We start from the raw sequence: 12,018 nt of genomic DNA on the forward strand, positions 1-12,018 counted from the left end.
CCTGGAAAATCCCATGGACAGAGGAACCTGACGGGCTACAGTCCTTGGGGTCACAAAGAGTCGACTATGACTTAGCAACTAAGCATGCACTCACCCACCCCATCATAAGTGCTCAAACCTAGTTATATATATGGTGCAGAGCAGAATTTAAGTTCCAAGTGAATATCCACTGTCATAAGAAAATGTTGTAAGGATTTTGAAACAGGAATGCTGCTTCAGTGTCCCCTAAGTATAACTGGCAATGAATGGACAGAAACACAGAGTAAAGCAAAGCCAAGTTCAATGCCCATGTTCTGTACAGGCCCCCACACAAAACTCTCCTCTTAGCCCCACCCTAGGAAAGGAGGTAAGCATAGCCATTAAAATTTTTGTATCTTTAACTGCTTTAAGATTTTTATCTCTGATCTTACCAGTATCATCTAGATATGGTTTCCTTTATAACATCCTACTTGGGGTTCATGATGCTTTTTAAATCTGGCTTGATATTTTTCAGAAATTTTGGAAAATTCTCAGTCATTATCTCTGCATACCTTTACTCTGCCCCGTTCTCTCTGTCATGCTGTCTCTCTCTCATTCTGGGTTTACAGTTCCATATATTTTAGACTTTTTCACCTGTCCCTGATGTCACTCATTCTCTTTTGTGTATTTTCCATCCTTTTGTCTCTCCACGATTCAACCTAGATGTTTGCTTCTCACTTACCCGATTCTTTTTCAACTGTATCTAATCGTTATTTAAACCTATTCACTGAACTCTTAATATCAATCATTGTGTTTTGAATTCTAGAATTGTCTTCTTTAACTTTTATCTTCATTTCTTATTCTCTCCCAGTTTTATCATTCTGGCCTTCTAATTTCTTAAATGTGTTAATCCTAATTTCAAAAATTCTTACTGAATAACTCAAGTCCATACTCCCTATAAGCCCATTTCTGTTGTTTTCTCTTTTCCTTTGAGTCTCATCTTTTTATGTGCTTGATACTTTTAATTGATTGCTAGATTTTGCAATAAGACATTCAGAGATAATATGTGGTCATGGGTGATGTTCTCTCCCTCCAGAAAGGGTTTGGTTTGCCGCTGGAAAGCAGCTGTGCTAGAGTAGTAGCAGACACAGATCACCTAGGCAATCAGGCTCTGGTCTTTGTGAGGCTAGTCTCTACCCATCCAGCATACTCTTGTTCTTGGAACATACCTCTTTGAGATTCGAAAACAACCCCTGGAGGGGAGGGGATTGCTGGTTTACCAGGTTTACCTCGGCAAGCTCTGAACTCTAATATTTCTTCCCATGACCCACACATCTGTGGAAAGCTCTACTCCGGGTCCAGTCTCTCAGGTCCCACTTTTAGAATTGGCATTTGCATGAAGAAGAAAAGGGGCTTCCTGGGTGGCACAGTGGTAAAGAATCCACCTGCCAATGCAGGAGACGCTAGAGATGCGGGTTCAATCCCTGGATTGGGAAGATCCCCTGGAGTCGGAAATGGTAACCCTCTCCAGTGTTCCTGCCTGGGAACCCCATGGACAGAGGAGCCTGTCAGGCTACAGTCCACGGGGTCACAAAGAGTTGGATACGACTGAGCGTGCGCACACACACACTGAAGAAGAAAAGCAATGAATTCACACTCATTTGTTTGGGCTTCCTTCTGTTCCCATATCCAGACCCCACTAACCCAGTTCCTTACCACCTACGTGACATTTCTAATTCTCAAAGAGAGGGTTGGTTCAAAACATCCTTGTCCACCATTGTTAGAACCGGAACTCTTGTCTTTGATTTTGTTGCATATCTGATGTTCTTACTCTTCATATTTCAAGCAGCATGAATATTTCTGAAAAATAATAAATGTGATAATGTTCCAAACAGCTTGTCAAACTTTTAGTGGAGAAAATAAATTTTAAAGACACAGGTAGGTAGGTCAGTGAGAAAGGAGAGAAACATCCCTGAGGAGATCCAAACCTTTACCACAGATAGGAAGGCCAAATTATTCCTTCATGTTATAAATCACATTATCAATAACTTGAGGAATCTTTAGTTGCATGACCCCTTTAGTTTCCAGAATGTTACTAAAGTCCTTGGGAGACTTTATTCCTTATCTGTAAATTTATTTTTACATTTTAAAAATTTGAAGTATAGATGGTTTACAATGTTGTATTAATTTTTGCTGTGTAACAAAGTGATTCAGTTTTATATATATACATTCTTTTTTAAATATGCTTTTCTGTTATGGTTTATCATAGGATCTTGAATACAGTTCTCTGTCCTATACAGTAGGGCCTTGTTGCTATCCATTCTATATATAATAGCTTATGTCTGACCTATTAGATTTTAATCTCCTTTCTCCTAGCTCATCCTGGGGTTACTTTTGATGAGGAAAAAAGATGGACTCACTACCATACAAAATGCAACAGCATGGTGACCATAATCTGTTTTATAGGTTTGTAGGGTTTTGTTTTGTTTGTTTTTAGAAAACAAAACCAAGTTAAATGACTCCGAGGGATAAGACTCGCCTGAAAGTTTGGATAGGACATAGATATAACACAGTACAACACACACAAGAGTTATGCAGTAGATACCTGTTCAAAATAAATCCCTGTCTGATACTAGAAAGAAACTTGAGCTGCTTGCACCAAGGGTTGACACGAGCTGAGAAAACATCTCCCGCCTGATGGGGAGCATTTGGTGCTGCTCCTAGAAACCGAACCTGGGTATCAAACCCAGTCCGTGTTTTTGTTGCCTTCTTTTGAGTTGGTATGTTCCACTTTCATCTTTAATTCATTAAAAATAATAAACTCTTTATGTCTCTAGTCCAGGTGAATCCCTCCTTCTCTGGAAGCTTTAGTTGGCTAGACTGTTGGCAGAATTCATACCTGTTGTTAAAAGACAGGAGCCTCTGCTTCCAGCCTCTATGAGAGTAAGAGACAGGAAATCCCTGTGGCAAAAAAAAAAAAAAAAAAAGACGTGTTCATAAGAATGCAGGAATAGTCCAGCATTCCTTTCTATCTCAGATACTGTGTCAAGAGACAGAGGTGCAGACACTCCAAAGCTTTATATTCAGATAAAGTATGAGCATGGACGGTGGTCCAGATCATTAATGATGGAATTTTATTAATACTTCCTTTGTTAGGCTTACTTTTCCTAACAGCAACTGTTCATTGAAGGTTTTCTCCATACTAGCGACCGTAATGATGGCATTATATTTTCACAGTAACTCTGCAAGACACATGTTGGTTGTTTTATATTCTTTAATGAGACAGTCAGGAAGAAACAAGGTTTATTATACTCACAGGTCCTAGAGGCAAGAGGCACACCAAGCAAGGCCAATGGGAAAAAAACAGGGTGGTTAGAAGGCAGAAGACAGGAATTTGGGTGGGGGAAGCACTTAGGCTACTTTATTGAGGTGATCACGCAAAAGGCAAGGCAGGACAGGGTAAACAGTTTAGGACTGGCAAGTTGGAATATAGTCTGTTGGCTCTGACCTGTAGGGTGATCCCTAGTTCCTGGCACCTGGCCCTGGGATGATTAACGCTGAGGAATATTGCCTCTGGGGTGGATTGAATATGCACCAGATAGAAGAGATAGGGCTCTGGAAAGGTTAGTTTGCATATCAAAGTCATGCTCCAGGCTGGGCCCTTTGCCATCTCTAAGAATCAGCTAGACCAGAGAGAGGGCAGTCTCTCTGCAGCCAGAATGGTTTCTTACGATGTCAAAACATCATAATATACAGGAAAGTATGTATACACAATACATTAGTATTCCTTTATAATAGAAGAGGAAACTGAGGTTCAGAGAGGTCCAGTTAGAGCTCAACTGGTATTTATCAGAATAAGATTACTTGAAGCCTGAACAACCGTTAAGTGCTATCCTGCATTAATTTTTCCTTAAGTAAAGTTCTTCCAAGTCACAGTATTTCCAGATATGTACTTAAACAAATGAGACAATACTGCTAGAGTGATTTGATTTCTTTGATGGATTATTTTTTAAATTAATACATTGTAGTTAATACGCACACTTACCAGAGTTGAAGACACTGTAATTAAAAACATTCATCAAGCAATATTTTCAACTGTTCAGTTTTCACAAATTTATATTTCATCTTATTTGCACTGGGGAGTAGGGCTTTGCTCATTCAGTAGACCATATAGCTTGTCGGTATATTGTATGGTGTTTTGTTTTCTCCAGCTGGGATGTGCATGAGTGGTCAGTCACTTCAGTCATGTCCGACTCTTTGTGACCCCACGGAGTGTAGCCCACCAGGCTTCTCTGTCCATGGGATTCTTCAGGCAAGAATACTGGAGTAGGATGCCCTGCCCTCCTCCAGGGGATCTTCCCAACCCAGTGATCGAACCCACATCTCTTACATGGCCTGCATTAGCAGGTAAGTTCTTTCTCATCTGGGACAGACAAGTAAACATGGTCTTCACTCATTTAGGTTTCACATAAGGAACTTACCAACAAAGAGCTGTGAGGTCTTGGAGTTGTAGTCACACCTTCATTTAGAAAAAGTTAATCTATTCTATGGAAGACAGATTTTATTGTTTGAATGGGGGGGTGTACAAAAGTGAACTGTTACAAAGAATGCGAACTATCTATACTACAGGTAAGCTAGAACAATTCAAAATTTAAAGAATTTCTGGAGAACATAACTCAGTGTTAGAAGCAGGGAAAAAAAAATTTTTTATGGAAAATCCTGAAACAACAATTAAGCTACAGCTTTTAGATCAAACCTAAATCTTAATATATTGTTGCGAGACTTATATTTTTATCTTTTTACTTATTGAATTTATTTTGGCCTTGTTTCTTTCCAAAATGGACTTGGAGAAAAACCTCAAGAAATGATAACATAAAATAAGGGTAATAAAAGAAAACTCTGTTTCTTCCTACTCATAACACTTCTGACATCAAATGTGTGGGCTTTCCATGCCAAGCAGTTCTCCAGTTCTCTGTGACACCAGCTAGGTGCCCTAAAATTTAATTCATTATGATACTAACTACCCAGGGTTAGCAAAAACTTCACAAGTTAAGGGCTCAGTCCCATAAGACTGTCCCCACTTCAGACACAAATTACAAGTCCCAGCTTGTCACTGGTACTTCTGACTAACCGGCTATAAACCAGAGGTTCCCATGACTCTCTCCTCGAGTTTAACACTTTGCTAGAATGGCTCACAGAACTCAAAGAAATACTTTACTTACTGTCACCAGTTTATTATAAGGGATACAGCTCAGGAACAGCCAAGTGGAGATACAAAGGGCTACATATGTGTGAAAAGGGGGGTAGCTTCATGCCCTCTCCAGACCACTACCCTCCTGGTATATGGATGCCTTCAACAATCTGGAATCATTCTGAACCCCAGTCCTTTAAGCCTTTACGGAGACTTCTTTACGTAGCCATGGCTGATTAAATCTTTACCCATTGGTGATTAACTCAGTCTCCATCCATTCTCCCCTACTCAGAGATGTCAGAATGGGGCTGAAAGTTCCAACCATCTAATCGCATGGCAGGTTCCTCTAACAACCAGCCCCCATCCTAAGGGATCTAGAGTTCCATTGAGAATCACCTCATTAACTTGAACTCAAGTATCATCAAAATGGGGTTTCCCTGGTGGCTAACGATGAAGAAAATGCCTGCCAGTGCAGGAGACACGGGTTCAATCCTGGGTCGGGAAGATCCCCTGGAAAAGGAAATGGCAACCTCCTCCAGTATTCTTGCCTGGAAAATCCCATGGACAGAGGGGCCTGGCAGACTACAGTCCATGAGTCTGCAAGAGTTGGACACAACTTAGGGGCTAAACAACAACGTGGTCAAAAGGGACTTATCGTGAATAACAAAAGACACTCTGCTCACCCTTAATCATTCAGGTGATTACAAAGGTTTTAAAAGCTCTGTGCCAGGAACCAGAACAAAGACCAAATATACATTTATTACACTGAACCTAGGTCTCCCACATTGCAGGCGGATTCTTTACCGTCTGAGCCACCAGGGAAGCCCATTATATCACAGCATGTTAGGAAATAAAACAGAAAGAGAAAATTGGGACTAGTGAAGGAAAGAAAAGAGCACATGTGCTGATCCACTCCAAGAGTTTAAATAACTCTTGAGGCAGAATTTAACTCTGAGCTTCGAAGTAGACACTTTAAAATTGTATATATATAATTTATCTAAAATATATTAAAAAACTTTATAATAATTACATATTATATATAATGTCATATATTATATAATAATAAATATATATATAATTTATCTTCCATGTTTAATAGATTTACTTTTTAGAGCAGTTTTAGATTCACAGCAAAACTGAAAGGAAGGTTCAGAGATTTTACATATACTCCCTTCTCCCCCACCATTATCAATGTCCCCCACCAAAGTGGCACATTTGTTACAGTCAGTGCACCTACACTGACATGTTATAATCACCCAAAGTCCATAGTTTACACTCAGGTTCACTCTTGGTGTTGTACATTCTATGGGTTTCAACAAATGTATAATGGCGTGTATCTCACAATCATCATATGATACAGAATAGTTCCACTGCCTGAAAAATTATCTATGCTCTGTTCATCATCCCCTTCTCCTTGTCAACACTTGGCAACCACTGATCTTGTTACTGTCTCCATAGTTTTCTGGAACCCACTTTTAAAAGGGAAACTTGATATAGTAAGTATTCATCAGAAAATAGAAGACAAAATTTTATCCAAAGAAACACATTTATTGGCCTGAAATTCCATAAGAAATTAATTACCTTAAGGGATGGAGACAGATGTATCAGGTAACATCCATGAGAATCTTCCAGAAAGTACAGGTGCAGATCTTATTTACCTATATCCTATAATAAACTCATTAAAGATGTAACCTCCTTTAGTAAGAGTCTTCCAGGTTCTAAGTTAAATTCCATGAGACTAACTTGATTGAGTTAATGTTTGGGAAAACAACAGGGGTTGTTGGATAGCACACTGCCTACCTAGACTGGCTTCTATAAATATCATTTAAGAAGGATTTCTATAAGCACCAAAGTTCCTAAAGAATGGTCTTCCATGTTGTCTGAGAACAGATCCACACTTACCACAAGAGTAGGTTGATAATTTAGTAGGAAAGGTGAAAAGCTTAACTAGTACTTCCCTCGTGTGGCAGTGAGATGCAAGAGTGTTTTAGTCAACTCAATCTGCTCAAATACTTTGATAAAAGCTAAACTGAGATTAGAGATTCACAACATAGCATTATCAGAGCTGGTTTAGGCATAGAAAATGTTAAGGCAAGTGTTTGAAGATGCCTGTGTTGGTCATAAAAGAAAATCTTAGAGAAGCATTTAATTCCCAGTAGTAAAACCTTCGCTTGAGTTGAATCAGTATTTGTTGAGCACTTACTACAGGTACCAGGTGTTTGACTAGGTATTATATACAATTTACCTAATTTAATTGGGTGAGTTGTATGTTAAGAATTCCCAAGTAGATATATTGATCTGCTGTATGATGAAAATCATTGACTAAGTGAATTTTGGAGAATGATTTCCAAGTACAATGATTTTTCAGTGATGTCATAGTTAAATGTTAGGCTTTCTTCCTGGCAGTAGTTAAATACAAGGTTCACTGATTTCTTGAGGCAAAGACAATGCTAGGTGTTCGATGAAAAGTTTTCATTTTCCTCCTTGGCACACTGGAAAAATATACTTGCCAAATCCTCTTGCAGTTAAGTTGGAGCCATGTAACTAGGTAGTAGCCAGTGGAGTGCCACAACTCCCCAGGAATGATTGCCTGGGCTCTCTCTCTCCCTTGGCCTTGTGGCTACAGGAGAACTCCAGAAAGACAGAACCGCAAGACAGAAGGAGCCCAGATCCCTGAAGAACCACTTGCAAAGGACCACTTAGGAAAACTGTTCAAGCTGCATTGAATCTGTGCACAAATGAAAGGAATTTAATTGTGTTAAGCCAAAGAGATTGTGAGTAACATATTAAAGAAGCTGCCTAGTGTTACCCCTCCTGGCTTTGTGATACAAAAAAATGCATTGACAACACAGAAGAATCTTTCTATTTTACACATAAAAACATGAATAAAAAATTTTTAAATTTGCATCAGATCTTTGCTTCCCAGGTGATGCAGTGGTAAAGAATCCACCTGCCAATGCAGAAAACATAAGAGATGTGGGTCCAGTCCCTGGGTTGTAAAGATCCCCTGGAGTAGGAAATGGCAACTCACTCCAGTATTAAGATACAAATTTAAAAGAGCTGAAAGTTAGGAGACTTGACATAACTATTTCATAACTCTTAAAACTTCTGTCTAATTTGTTGGTGAGCCATTCATGCCTATTTCAATTCTGGTGATGTTTAAAATAGAACCGAAGGCCCATCAAATAGTCTTCCATTGTCATTGCAGAATTATTTGAAGATGGATGAGAATTATTGGCACTAAAGACAGTTGTCCCTCCATATCGACAGGGGACTGGTTCCAGGACCCCCATGGAGACCAAAATCCAGAGACCCTTAAATAAAAGATTGTAGTACAGTATATGGCCCACATCTGCAGATTCAACCAATGGTGATCTATCTTCAGTTCCATCTCTTGTGACAACTCCACTGGTCTAATGTCCAAGGCCTCTGCGAGGGACATGCCCAGTTATAAGAGGCACTGAACTCAGGTTGGTCCAATGCTATGGTTTACCATCAGGCATAGGTGGTTCTCCTTGTCTAAATGCATTTTACCGATCAGGGGTCCATTTTTACCAGCAACATAGCAACATAGTTCACAAATCACTTTATCAGGTTGCCACAGGAACAGTGCTAAAAGGTTAGCATAAGGTCAAATTCTCATGCAGAAGGGGAAAGGATTTTGTTAGCCCTTTACCCACATAAAGGTTTCTGTCAACTTGATTGCAATGGATTCTTTCAGTATATTCCTGGATTGTACTTGCTAATCATTTATTTAGGGCTTCTGCATTGATATTCATATCTGTATATGTGTGTATGTTTGTGCACATACAAAAACACTTTTTCTGGGTGTAGATATCAATGACTTCTCAGGAATAATTTGTGTTTCTTTTTTGATACTTTAAAAGAATTTACATAGTATTGGAATTTTCTGTTCTTTGAAGAGGTGGTATGCTGTGGATATGGTATTAACTACAGTTGCTGTTTGTAGGCTGGAAAGCTTGTGACACATGTTTTGTAAAATCATTACTTATGCTCACTTGGAAGGTACAGTATATATCCAGATAAAGGGGATATCATTATAAAAAATGAAAATCTTTGTACATTTGCTGCTCCTTATTGCTTTTATAAGGTATCTTAAGAAAGAGGTGGGCTCAGGCAAGGACTAGCTGTTTTTGCAAGCAGAAATGGCAGGAAATGAGAATGTCCAGAAATTTCAGGCCTCCCAGGGTTGGAAAAGACAACTGCTTTTATGTCCTGAACATTAACATAAATATAGGGATCCACGCCTTGTGGTAAGGATCAGAGTAAGGGTGTCACCTTCCCAAACAACCCTATTATTTAAGCTAGCCTCAAGGTGGCCTCCATTAAGATGAAAGAGTTAAATATGGACACAAGGAAGCAAAGAAATAAAGCAGGCTTAAGAACTAGGACTAGAAAAGACTTTAGTTATGGTTATCTGCACAAGGAACTGACTGGAAGCAATTAGAAGCCTATTAGGGTTTTAAGGAAATCTTAAAGCCACAGAAACCTTAATTCTGGCCTGAAAATGTGCTGTCTCTATTAGCTCCTTTAAAGAAACAGTCAGGCCTTCAAATCTGTACCAGTAGAAAAAGAACTGACAATGATGTGCAGCCCCAAGGAAGGCATCTGCTCCAACAGTCACTTCTGACATGGTTCTGGAGGATCAGGTAGTAGAAGCGGGGATGACCTGATCGTCTGACCAAGGCCCTCCCTCGATGGCCAGAGCAGTGCATCGCCGTAATTCTTGCTCAGCTGGGAGTCAACACTGCTGTGAATGAGCAGCTGTGTGCTCCTCATCCTTCTCTTTTCCTAATAGGAGTTTTTGAAGCAGTAATCCTGTCCCTAAGCACCACTGCATATGGGACAGGAGGAGCAATAAACTGCTGAATGTCTTGCATGACACGGACAATGAGAAGTTGATAGAGAAAACACATTTTCTCTTTCCTTTGACCCACACCCCCTTTATCCCAACGCTGCTCAAATGTCGTCTCCCAGAGGTGCTGGTAGTTCAGCTGGTAAAGAATCCGGCTGCAATGCAGGAGACCCCGGTTCGATTCCTGGGTCAGGAAGATCCACTGGAGGAGGGATAGGCTACCCACTCCAGTATTCTTGGGATTCCCTGGTGGCTCAGCTGGTAAAGAATCTGCCTGCAATGCGGGAGACAAGGGTTCAATCCCTGGGTTGGGAAGATCCCCTGAAGAAGTGAACAGCTACCTCCAGTATTCTGGCCTGGAATTCGGACTGTATAGTCCATGGGGTCGCAAAGAGTCAGACTCGACTGAGTGACTTTCACTTCACTTCACTTGAGAGGTGACCTAAAATCACAGCCCATCTCTTTTTTACTACCTATCCTTCCTTGAGTCTCTCTACACCTTTACCCTCTCTTCATAGCACCTATTGTCTTGCTCCCCAACTGCAGTGTAAACTCTTTCTGGGCATAACTTTGTCTTGTTGCTAAAGTCCTAGCACATAGAAATGGTTAATACATGGTAGGGTCTCAGTAAATATTTACTGGGGGAGAAAAAGACTCAATAATTAAGAGCTTCTGATTTCCAGGTGGGGGAAGTTGTGTTCACTTAGTTCTATTTTGCTGTTGATCTGTGTCACATTGTGACACAGACCACATTGTGTCAGTAAAGATAATGATTTCTGTGCAAGGAAATTGGGATTCCTCCTTGCAAGGTGGCATTATCTGGTGTGAGACCTAACCAAAATGTCATCCTCCTGGAAAAATACAGATATTGCTAAAAGCACGCTGTTCAGTATGTTTCTTGTTTTTAAGACTGAGATAGCATTATGTCACTCCCATGGGAACTCCACTTCTTTTTTGGAATGGGCACTGGTGGTCCTAACTGCAGCAGGCTACCTGATTAGACCTTGGAATTCTTTTAGAATCCCCTTGCTCCATGATTCAACAAAGAATGATACAATTAGCTACAGCTGACTTGAGGGAGAGGCTAAAGATCACCAAGCAGAATTCAATCCAGCCTGTGCCAGGTACTGTGCTGGGCACAAGGCATATAGTGACACTGCTCTTGCCCTCCTACTGGTTAGTGTCTTGGGGGAACCTCAATTTGGTAGAGAAGCAGTTCCACCAGTGCTTTAAGAGTTACTCTAGGGGATGCAAAAGGCTATAGAAACACAAGCTACAGGAGTCTCAGCCAAGTGAAAAATTACAAGGGCTTCCTTCCTGGGTTAAGTGTCAGCTAAGCTTGGACCAAAGGGTAAGTGGAAAGTGTGTCTGTATGAAGAAGAAAGATGCTCATTCACTTTGCTGTACACCTGAAACTAACACAACAATGTCAATCAACTATATTCCAATTAAAAAAATAACAAAAAGAAGGAAGATGAATGAAGTGTTTTCTAAGTCAAAGAAAAGATACAAAAAAAATAAAAAGAAAGAGGCAGGCAGTATTACAATTTTACTCCAGATATCCATCCTATTTTCACCTACTACTCATCCTCCTTTCCAGTTTCTAGCCTGTAGGTTAGCCCCTTTCTAATCATCCATTGCTCAACCCAGGAACCTACAAACAAAGAAAATGATGAAGGAGCAGCCACGAAACCTGGAACCAAGCCTACATTACACTTAAAAAATTTTATTCTCTGCAGAAAAAATATTTTGACTACTACATTTTTGGAGTTCATTAGAAAGATCTGAAACGGATGACACCAAGCTGTTTGCCTAAAATAATGTCCCAAGCCCGAAATGGCATGGATGTTTCCTGAGATTAAAATAGAAACTTGTTTTGCTAACAGAAAACAACTTGGAAATCAAAGTCATTTAAGTTGAAACCATTATTTTTCCTTTTCTTGCAGAAAATTCCTGTGTTTATACACACTAAGAGATCAGGATAGTGAGGTCA

The 12,018-nt window shown here is 39.9% G+C and overlaps 1 long non-coding RNA gene across 1 annotated transcript; it reads left to right on the plus strand.

Annotated features, from left to right (window-relative positions):
• The first annotated feature begins 128 nt into the window (after positions 1 to 128).
• On the plus strand, positions 129 to 11,491 carry LOC145503853 (uncharacterized). The gene is made up of 3 exons (XR_014051851.1): positions 129 to 346; positions 4,170 to 4,365; positions 8,358 to 11,491. It is a non-coding gene; the product is annotated as an uncharacterized LOC145503853 (long non-coding RNA).
• Positions 11,492 to 12,018: the final 527 nt, after the last annotated feature.

Source organism: Giraffa tippelskirchi, chromosome 1 (genome assembly GCF_054371585.1).
Source record: "Giraffa tippelskirchi isolate mGirTip1 chromosome 1, T2T-mGirTip1v1.2.pri, whole genome shotgun sequence".
NCBI lineage: Eukaryota > Metazoa > Chordata > Mammalia > Artiodactyla > Giraffidae > Giraffa > Giraffa tippelskirchi.